Here is an 11193-nt window from a genome sequence, read left to right on the forward strand (position 1 = left end):
ACAGTATGATGATTGTGAGATATTGTGGATATTGCGGAGTTAATTCTGAATAAATGCTTTTAACAAATGTTTTTATCATTACAGAATTACTGTAAATCGGTAAAACGGAATCATGGCTCTTTAACAGAGAAAGACTCTAGAAACTGGATCTTCCTCCACATAAAAAGCTAATCCAGTCCGAATCAGGCTTATATTATACTTTTATTTCTTTTTTAAACTTCTTTTCCTTAATTCTAAGACAGAATGGCACAGAACTGCTCTGCTCTCTTGAACAACCTCTAATTTAAAATAGTTTTCACAACTCACAGGAAGCCTGGGTGGAGGTTAAACGTCAAGAAGTAGCACAAAAAAAACAAGACAGATAGAGAAGCTCTGCTAGTTCATACCATGTCTCCTGACAAATAAACAGTTTAAGCAGCACTAGTGTTGCCCTTTCTATTCACTTAATTACATTTTTCTCTAGTCAAACAAGACTGCAATGCAATCAGTCAGTCAGGGACCAGTGGGGGGAACAAAGGAGAGCGAAATATTTATAGTTCTCCTGGTGCCGTGCTGCCTTCCACACGGCTCTGCCTGTTTATCCGCACAATTAAACTGTCATTATGCCTGACGAAAGATAAAACAATGCCATTACACTCGCGGAATGCTGAATTAATCTGGGCCAAATTGAAATTAGCCGTGTGTAATGCATAGGCAAAAACAGGTACATTAGTGGGGAATTCAATATGTATAGTACTTATTAATTAAGACTTTGTTTGATGATAAATTTTTATTGTCTGTGTTTTAAAAATGTTATTAAAATCTTTGCTTGAGAAGAATAAAACATTATACAGGACAAATATATTGTATATATGCTTTCTTACTATACCTTGCCAAAAAGACACTCTCATCAGCTAAGCCACCATTAATAATAATAATAATAATAATAATAATAATAATAATGTTAGCACTGTGGCTTTGCACCTATAGGGTCAAAGGTCTGAGTCCCAGCTCAAATTCATGTGCGGAGTTTGCATGTTCTCTCCATGCTTGCTAGGTTTCCCCTGGGTACTCCAGTTTCTCTGTGCAATGGACTGGGTGTAGCCTTCCTCATGCCCCAAGTCCCCTAGCACAGCCCTCTACAGGATAAGTGTTATAGAGAGGGAGAGTGGGCAAGTAATAATATTAGTACTACATTTGTATGTTTGTACCAGTAATTTTTAGTAAATTATTATATTGAACAAAAGGATTAAGACAAAATATAGCATGTTCTCCCTAGGCACAAAACAGATGATGTTACTAATCAGTTCGGGCCTATCTGGCTAAAGAAGAGTTGTGTTAATTAACTAAAAATCTAGTGAAAACTATGTGACAATGTGTCATCTGCAGACCTACAGTAAACACGATAGCAAACTGCTGAACAATGAAGAAAAAGGAAGCAGCCGTCATGACATGGGGTGACATGGGGACACCAGAGCACTACAGATGTCTTTCTGACTCTACATCCAGCCAGGTCCAGCAGGGTTTGAAGAATAAAGGACTTCATATTAAATACTAATTGTTGTAGAGCAATTTTCTTTTATAAAATAATATTATTCCTATGATGTTGGCTATCATTCTGGTAAGAATTTTGAAAATGTCATTAAAACAATTTACCTTTGTCTTAACATCACAGTATATTTTTACATCATTAAATTTGCTATTCCTATATATAAAAAAAAATTTCAGTTCAGTATAAGCACCATTACCTGGGAAACAATAAACTAGCATATATGAATTACTTTAAGATCTTACAAAAAAGCAAAAATGCAGTTTTCACATAGTCCTTTAGTTTGTGTAGTTTTCTGCTGCTCAATCAGGTGAAACAAAAAAATATAAAAACTAAATACAGCCTAGACCCAAACCTTGTGGGATGCCTTGCTGCTGTTGCATGATGTTTTAAAGATAAAAAAACTGATAACACTATAAAATGTGCAATCTAAATCAGGCAAAAAAGAATCTAAAATGACATTTAACAAACAAAAACAAACAAACAAGACACATTTGCTACCCTATAATGTGAAATCTTTTCCTCCTAAATTTTTCCTATGTGATGTTTTAAAAGCTAAGCTCTGAAAGATGCTAGAAAAGAAAGAGTAGACAGACACTGCAGTGTCTGATCTAAATGACAGGCGATTGGTTACAGAAAGGGGTAGGAGGTCATGTGATGTCATTGTCAGTAAAACCCACGACCTCTGTCACCACGTCTACCATTTAAATGTCAAGCCATGCATCTGCTCCAGAGAGCCATCATCTCATCATCTCGTCATCTTGCCTTTTTGCATTTATGACACTTAAGAATCTGTCACGTCAAAAAAAAAGAAGAAATAAAATGGAAAATAAATAAATAACAGCGCCCGCAGGGATAGAGTGACACCGTGTGAGACGTCTTCGTAGATATTCCCACTGCGTCTAAACTCCAGTTCCATGCTAATTCAGAGCAATTAGGGCAGGTTATCCCTACACGCTTATTCAATTTCATACAAGGCGAGTGGGCTGATGAATATGAAAACCAGTGAAAGATTGCCACTTAGGAGTCTGATTGATGCTTGGCCTTTTTAAGTGCACTTCAGAAAGAATGTGTCATGGTACTAAAGCGTCTTTCCAAGACACTCATTTATCTATATACTGTTTCTATTCTACAAGCACATCTCATTTAGTGTTTTTTTTATTGTTACTTTAATTACTCTTAATACCATATATAGGCATACAAAACAGAATTCGTGTCAACAATGGATGTTGAAAAGACACAATCTATACATGTAAGATGTGAACATGAGACAAGAACTGACTGTAGAGATAGCATGGCACACGTGAGAATAAACAACAAACACTTGACACTGAGACAAACAGAACATGTTTGCTGTTTAACAAAGGTTGAACAGCAAACAGTAATTAGGTGAGACAGGAAAAAGGGCTGAGACATGTGACTTGGTCATGTGGGCTCCATACAGACGCTATCATGCATGCAGTGTACAAAGTAAAGTAAAGTAAAGTAAAGTAAAGTAATGTTTTCTTGACCAACATGTTTATGTAACATTTATAGAAGGAGTTGACAGCGTCAGCGTTATAGAGGTGAGACGATAATTTTATGTTTTTTTTATATGTTTTGTTATTACGTTTATGAGAAAGTAAAGAAATGAGTGTAAACCTTTGATTACATTAGTGATAATGAAAACTAATATAATTAATAAAAACTTATTTATTTAGGTAAAAATGTTGACTATATGAGTGATGCACACAGATCCAAATAAGTTACTCACAATCCAAGGTTTTACTGTACTTTATAGCCACATCCCTGTCAGTTTCTCAATGCGTCTATTATGGTGTCACTAATTTCCAATCACACACAAAATCACATGCTTACCAGGTTTGATGATATCAAACTATGTTATTGCAGCATCCAATCAGATTGCAAAATTCTCTTGCCAGGTGCTTATCACATGCTTAATTGTTGACAATGTTGTCACTGCGTCCGCTGGGTTAGTATAAACAATGTGACATGAGCAGTGCTTTTTGTTTCCGTAATGTACTTGTAGAATGTCAATGAAGTGTTAATTGCGCTGTTAACTGCATGGTCAACACTGTGGTTAATACAGCCTTATTAAGTTCTTTCTGCTGTTGCTTTGGAGACATCTTTAGTACACGTACAAGTACTTACTGTGTTCACAAAATGTTGTAGCCAAGTGTGAGGATTTTTAGTGACAACAGAAAGTGCCAGAAATGTTGCCAGAAAGTTAATGTAATTTTACAGAAAAAGTCTTTAAATAATAGTAATACCAGTAATTCACTGTAATTTTTAAATTTTTAAATTTTCTTTACAGTCGTCTACTGTCATAAATACTTCCCACTGTAAGTATACATCATTTAATCACACTGCCAGGAGGCATTTTTCAAGTAACTTAATCATTCACTCACTTATAATCCAGACCACTTTACCCTGTATACAGGGTTGCAGGGGGCCTGCTGCTTATCCCAGGAGACTAAGGGCAAGAGGTGGGGTACACCCATTGCAGGGCACACACAGAGGAACACACATACTCTTTTACAAACTACTGGCAATTTGGAACACCATTTAGACTGATCTGCATGTTTTTGGACTGTGGGAGGAAACCGGAGCACCCAGAGGAAACCCACCAAGCACAGGGAGAATAAACTCTACAGTATGCACACAGACCCGAGATGGAAACCAAAACCAAAACCTGAGGTGCAAGGCAACAGTACTAAAAACTACTATATGCCACCGGGTAGCCAAGTAACATACTATAAATTCATAATATATATTTCATTAATGTTTTTTCCATAACACTCTACTGTATCACATACTGGGGAAAACATTATGAAGCTGCATTTACATGGTTCCTTGATAGTGAATGTGCCTGACATATAGGGAGTTAAAGAAAAGTAAACAAACCAAAAAAACACAAATCGTAACATCGTGAGGGGCAGAGCCGCGCATGAACTGTTAAATGGCAAAGGCGCGGCAATTTATACATGCGGTTGCCAAAGACCAAGAAAGAAAGAAAGAAAGATAGAAAGAAAATAAAAGAAAGACAGACAGATAGATGCGCGCGCTGTTGAGAAACAGAGGCAAAGCCCAAGCCTCTGTCTGTCTAAGATGCAGGCGAGAAAGAGAGAGAGAAAGTGAAGGATAGCGGCACGCGTCACAAACTCTCCCTCTCTGTGAAATAAATCCTCGGTAAGGGCGAATGCCCCAAGAGAATCTTTAGTTTTTTGTTTTAGTTTCTCTGGTTATTTTGTGTTATCAGTTTTCTTTAGTTTCCTTTAAGTTTCTTAATAATCCCCTGCCATCTCCAAACGGAAAAGTCTTCCGGTGCGTATGCTAAGCCCTCAACAACTCAAACTCAAACAACTCCTTTTACATTGACTCCCTCTAAAGCCCTGCGTCAGGGCTCTTATGATCATTTAAAACATCTTGTGGTGCGGCTCTCCATACCACGGCACAAACAACACAATTTTTATGTATTTAATGTCTACACTTGATAGTTTTCTTAAATTCCTGGTGCAAGCAACATGAATAAAGCGACGTGACGGACACACAAATCAGTTTGGGAATGCTGTGACGCCTTGCAAATGGAAGGCTTCAGCTTTGTCTCCATTGACAGATCTGTGTGGCAGCTGAAGGATCGGCGTCTGGAATGTGCTTCCTGTTTTTTTTTTTTGCTAATATCAGTTGATCAAATAGAAGCGATTACTTTACAGAAGGACACAGTTTTAAGCCACTTGGAAGTCATTTTAAAATGCTCAGGATGATAATATCCATTGCACCTTGACCCCAGTTTCTTAACTAAGAAATACAAAAAAACTGTTTTACTCTGCTGTAAATGACTTGATGAATTACTGAATCTTATTTTTTTTTAAATAGTAGGCGGATTTTAAATATAAAATGAGAAAATTAATTTCATAATTCCCCCATTTCTATAATTCTAATTCCTATAAAAATTAAGCATTAATATGTAGATTAAATGACACAAATTGAAACAAATGTTTTTCTGTGACAGGCTGCAAATTGCCTAAAGATACAATAAAAAAATTGATTGTTTATGTATCAACCATAGCAGCAACCGCATTTCCCCTCATGTCTGTTCCAACAACTCAGCACTTAGCATCAGCAGTATACTAATCACAGGCCTGATCAACTGTCATCATCTGCACCTGTTTCTCACTGGTTCATGCCTTAAATTAGATTTTTTTTTTTTTTTACACGTGAAGCATCTAAATTAGATCTTTTTTATGTCCGGGACTGGACTGAAAATAATGAGACAAGAGACTGGATTTTCGGATGCAAAATGAGGCAGGTCAAGACTTTTTCACTGTAATATATTTAACTTTAAAAACTTTGGAGCTTTATTGTTGCACATTAGTTTATTACAAACTAGATATAGGATCTCTTCAATCTCATGGTTCATTGTATTTACCAGTAACATTTTGTAAAATAGGCATATTACTAATATATTAGTGTTGGTATCAGAAACCACTATTTGCAATATACAGTTTTTTTTTTGTATTATCATTTTTCACACCAATTTAGAGGTCAGTCTTGAGTGATGTAAGAAGCTTTACTTTTTCATATTTGTGAAGACAAGGTAGTTTTTACCTCATCCCTAAATCCATTACAGTAGAATATGACTCCAGTGTGTAGTTCATTAAAGCAGGGCTTTGAGGAACATGCCTTGAAAGTGATGTATTGTGCCGCTCTCGGAACGACGTCCCATACATCATTTTTATTGCAGCGTTTTTGCCCCATTCTTACATCTCTCTGCTCTCTGGCACTCGCTGCATCAAATAATAAACTTCCCTCCTGTTATGCCTATAACTCTTCAAGATAAATATGACGTCTCCGGGTTTGAAAGAACTTTCCTCAGCTTGTAAGTTGTCCCCGGGAAAGCCGAGACAGACAGACAGACAGACAGATGGCCACGTGTTTGGACTGCAGCGACCCTGGAGGAGTTCCTAAAAAAAAGCAGAAGAAGTGAGAAGGTTTCGATTTTTGCGTCCGGGCTGTGGGTGAGGAACGAAGTCAGCTATCAAGAACACATGATGAGCTGTGTGTAATCAATTTTCGGTTAGGTAACACTGACTAACACTGACTCACTCACTGTGCCAGCGTGTTCCAGCTGGCCAGAAATTTTGCTCGTCTCATCCAGATGGAAACTTACAACCATTTCCTCCGGCAATGTTGCATCTTTATTTATCTTCCTCCTCATGAAAGAAATTAAAAATACCAGCTGGAATGAATAAGTGTAATCGTTGTTGAGTGAAAGGAGGTGATAATGTGGTAATATATTTGACTAAGTAATTTTAGAAGCAAGAGACATGCACATGTGATACCCTGTTAGTCCTGGATCACATGACCTACCCGGCTTCAATGTACTAATTAACATGTCTGCTTCCTTTGCTTTGATACTTCTTTCTGCTTTGCTATCTTTTTATGTTCTTTATTTATTCTGGAGCTTTATGTACAGTGCAGTGTTTCTCCATACAAATGGGTCGATCTTTCTTTCTTTTTTTTTTGTCAGATGCTCTATTTTTAGATAGATACTTGTTAGATTACGTAATTATTATTTTGAGTATCAACAATATCAGCAACTTTTATCTAGTACATATCTGAATACAGATACAGTGGTGTGAAAAACTATTTGCCCCTTTCCTGATTTCTTATTCTTTTGCATGTTTGTCACACAAAATGTTTCTGATCATCAAACAAATTTAACTATTAGTCAAAGATAACACAAGTAAACACAAAATGCAGTTTTTAAATGATGGTTTTTATTATTTAGGGAGAAAAAAATCCAAACCTACATGGCCCTGTGTGAAAAAGTAATTGCCCCCTGAACCTAATAACTGGTTGGGCCACCCTTAGCAGCAATAACTGCAATCAAGCGTTTGCGATAACTTGCAACGAGTCTTTTACAGCGCTCTGGAGTAATTTTGGCCCACTCATCTTTGCAGAATTGTTGTAATTCAGCTTTATTTGAGGGTTTTCTAGCATGAACCGCCTTTTTAAGGTCATGCCACAACATCTCAATAGGATTCTGGTCAGGACTTTGACTAGGCCACTCCAAAGTCTTCATTTTGTTTTTCTTCAGCCATTCAGAGGTGGATTTGCTGGTGTGTTTTGGGTCATTGTCCTGCTGCAGCACACAAGATCGCTTTAGCTTGAGTTGACGAACAGATGGCCGGACATTCTCTTTCAGGATTTTTTGATAGACATTAGAATTCATGGTTCCATCTATCATAGCAAGCCTTCCAGGTCCTAAAGCAGCAAAACAACCCCAGACTATCACACTACCACCACCATATTTTACTGTTGGTATGATGTTCTTTTTCTGAAATGCTGTGTTACTTTTACGCCAGATGTAACGAGACACGCACCTTCCAAAAAGTTCAACTTTTGTCTCGTCGGATGAGTTGTCTTTGCGCTCTTGGGGTAATTTTGGTCGGCCGGCCACTCCTGGGAAGGTTCACCACTGTTTCATGTTTTTGCCATTTGTGGATAATGGCTCTCACTGTGGTTTGCTGGAGTCCGAAAGCTTTAGAAATGGCTTTATAACATTTACCAGACTGATAGATCTCAATTACTTTTGTTCTCATTTGTTCCTGAATTTCTTTGGATCTTGGCATGATGTCTAGCTTTTGAGGTGCTTTTGGTCTACTTCTCTGTGTCAGGTAGCTCCTATTTAAGTGATTTCTTGATTGAAACAGGTGTGGCAGTAATCAGGCCTGGGGGTGACTACAGAAATTGAACTCAGGTGTGATAAACCACAGTTAAGTTATTTTTTAACAAGGGGGGCAATCACTTTTTCACACAGGGCCATGTAGGTTTGGATTTTTTTCTCCCTAAATAATAAAAAACAATCATTTAAAAACGGCATTTTGTGTTTAATTATTTTTTTGATGAGCAGAAACATTTAAGTGTGACAAACATGCAAAAGAATAAGAAATCAGGAAGGGGGCAAATAGTTTTTCACACCACTGTATACAGATACTGTATGTACTTGTTATACATTATTATAATGTATCTATATTAAAAATATTACATATTAATTGTTACTCATTTCATAACCCAAATGTGGCATATTCAATCACACACATAATTTTTTGTTCTAAACCTTATATAAAAGCATCAATATTACCACCTTCACATTATTATACCTCACTGATGGCACATCATTTGTCTTCCCACTCTGACACGTCCAATCATGTATCTGGTCTAAGAAGAGATGTCTTTAGCTCCCAGCACTGATGAGAACCCATGGCCTTACTAAGATCAAATGTCAAATGTAGCTGAGAGAGTGAGAGAGATACTTTTACAACTTATGACTTTAAGACTACAGTGAGCCTAATAATTTAAGATAACTACATTTGGTACTTAAGTGAAGGCACTTTTGTGCTTTTACTCAAGTGGAAATTTAACCGGAGGGCTTCTGCATTTACTGCAGTAAAATTTTACTGTATTTAAAGTATTTTTACTTTCACTTGATAACAGCATTTCATCCATCACTGAATTGGGCACCGTTGATTAGCATTTACGCACCTCTGACTAGAGCTTATTTTTCTCTGATTAGCCTTTACCCACCTCTGACTAGCATTTCCTCTCCTCTTACAGTACTACCATTTACCCACCTCTGACTAGCATTTACTCTCCTCTACCTAGCGTTTATTCTCCTCAGATTAGAATTTGCCCACCTCTGACTAGCGTTTCCTCTCCTCTTACAGTACTACCATTTACCCACCTCTTACTAGCATTTACTCTCCTTTGACTAGCATTAATACAGATTTAACATGTGCTAAAGTTATTCCTAGAACAGCCTCTCAACATCTTGGGTTATTCATACTGTTTTTCCAGATCAAACTGTAGCACAGTTGTATTGCACTGCTATATTGCACTGCTTATTCTGCATTTCCAGTACCTCAACTGTCTACTGTGACTGAACACATCAACTTTTTTGTCAGCCAGTGGATCAGTTAAAGTGTGACATCATGGATATGCAACAATTTCTAAAGCTTGGAAATGACAAGCCTCCTCCTACCAATTTACCAGTATATTGTTGACCTAACCAAGATCATGTAATTCACTTTAGGAAAACAAGTGAATAACCATTGACTCATGGGTAGGAGTCTCGTGTGAATATTTACAATAACAATAAAAAGAGTAAGAGAAATTAATTAATTTAGTACTATTGCTTAGATAAAATAAAGACAGTAAAAAAATGCTTCGAGTTAAGAAGTACTGGTTGATAAATAAACGAAGTAACCAATTCAAAGTTTCCAGATCAAATCATAGCAGGTGTAAAACAAATCAGATTACTAGTATTACTAGTCATTACTTTTGATAATATCGTCAAATACTTATCAGTAGGCAAAGAGTGAGTCACATTTATTGAATACTATAACATGTTTAATTTTACGACTAATCTAATCCTGTATTTAATTACTCATTTATGATCTATACCCTATAGTCACAGGGCATGGGGAAAAGAACACTCTGGTTAGGGTGCCAATCCATCACAGGGCACACACACTTACACACTCATTCACTCACTATGAACAATTTGGAAAAAACAATTAGCATAATACGCATGTCATTAGACTGTGGGAGAAAACCGAAATACCCGGGGAAACCCACCAAGCACGGGCAGAACACACAAACTCCATACACTCCAAACCCCAGAGGTGCAAGGCGATAGTGCTAATCATTAAGCCACCATGCCGCCATATTTACAGTTGTTAGTGAACAAGTAAAAAGTTATATTATCACTCTGGAGTTCTGAAATAATTGTAAACTTTTGATTTGATACAACTGACATTCCTGAGCTTGTCATGATTCACGCCCGGTCTGCACTTTTTCCCACGCTGTCACCGTCAACACGCGCCTTTGTTTTTCTTACCTGTCTCGTACACTTTTTTTCTACGGCCAGGTTTCCGCCTCTCCTGTGCACCTGTTTCCTATCGTCCGCTAATTACTCCATTACTCTGCGCGCTGCTTTAATCGCTGGATTATCTTGTGTGTTTCGTGCCTCGATTTTCTCGCGTTTGTTTTCTCTTCTGATTTCACGTTGCCAAGCTTGCTTTGTTTTTGTTTTCGCTTTTGGTTTCTCGTCTCGGTTTTGTTTGCCTCGCTCTTTGATCTCCCGGTTTTGACCTAACGCTTCCTTTTTTGACTACGGCTCTCGTTTTACGATTTGGCATAGACGCTATGTTGACTGATCTCCCGGTATTGACCTCCGCTTCCGCATTCCTACCTCGCTTTCGTCTAACGTCATAATAGCACACTCATCTGCACTTGGATTCACCTCGTTTCTGCTCCGCTTCGTGACAGAATAATCCAGCCAGCGATATGAATCCAGCAGATGTCGACTGGAGCTCACTACCAGACCACCTTGCTGACGTCACGACCCAGCTCCAACGGCTCCAGCTCTCTCCAACGCAACATGGTGACCCTGGCACCTGTCGCTCATTTCAGTCTCAGTGCACACTGATATTCGAGCTCCAATCCTCCACATTCTCCACTGAAGGCTCCAAGGTGGCATATGTGATAACGCTCCTATCAGGACGGGCTCGAGAATGGAGTACTGCTCTCTGGGACTCTAATGACCCCTGTTGCTCTAACTACGAGGACTTCGCTAAAGAGATGAAGAGGGTGTTTGATCG

The sequence above is a fragment of the Clarias gariepinus genome, chromosome 23 (assembly GCF_024256425.1).
Source record: "Clarias gariepinus isolate MV-2021 ecotype Netherlands chromosome 23, CGAR_prim_01v2, whole genome shotgun sequence".
NCBI classification, from domain to species: domain Eukaryota; kingdom Metazoa; phylum Chordata; class Actinopteri; order Siluriformes; family Clariidae; genus Clarias; species Clarias gariepinus.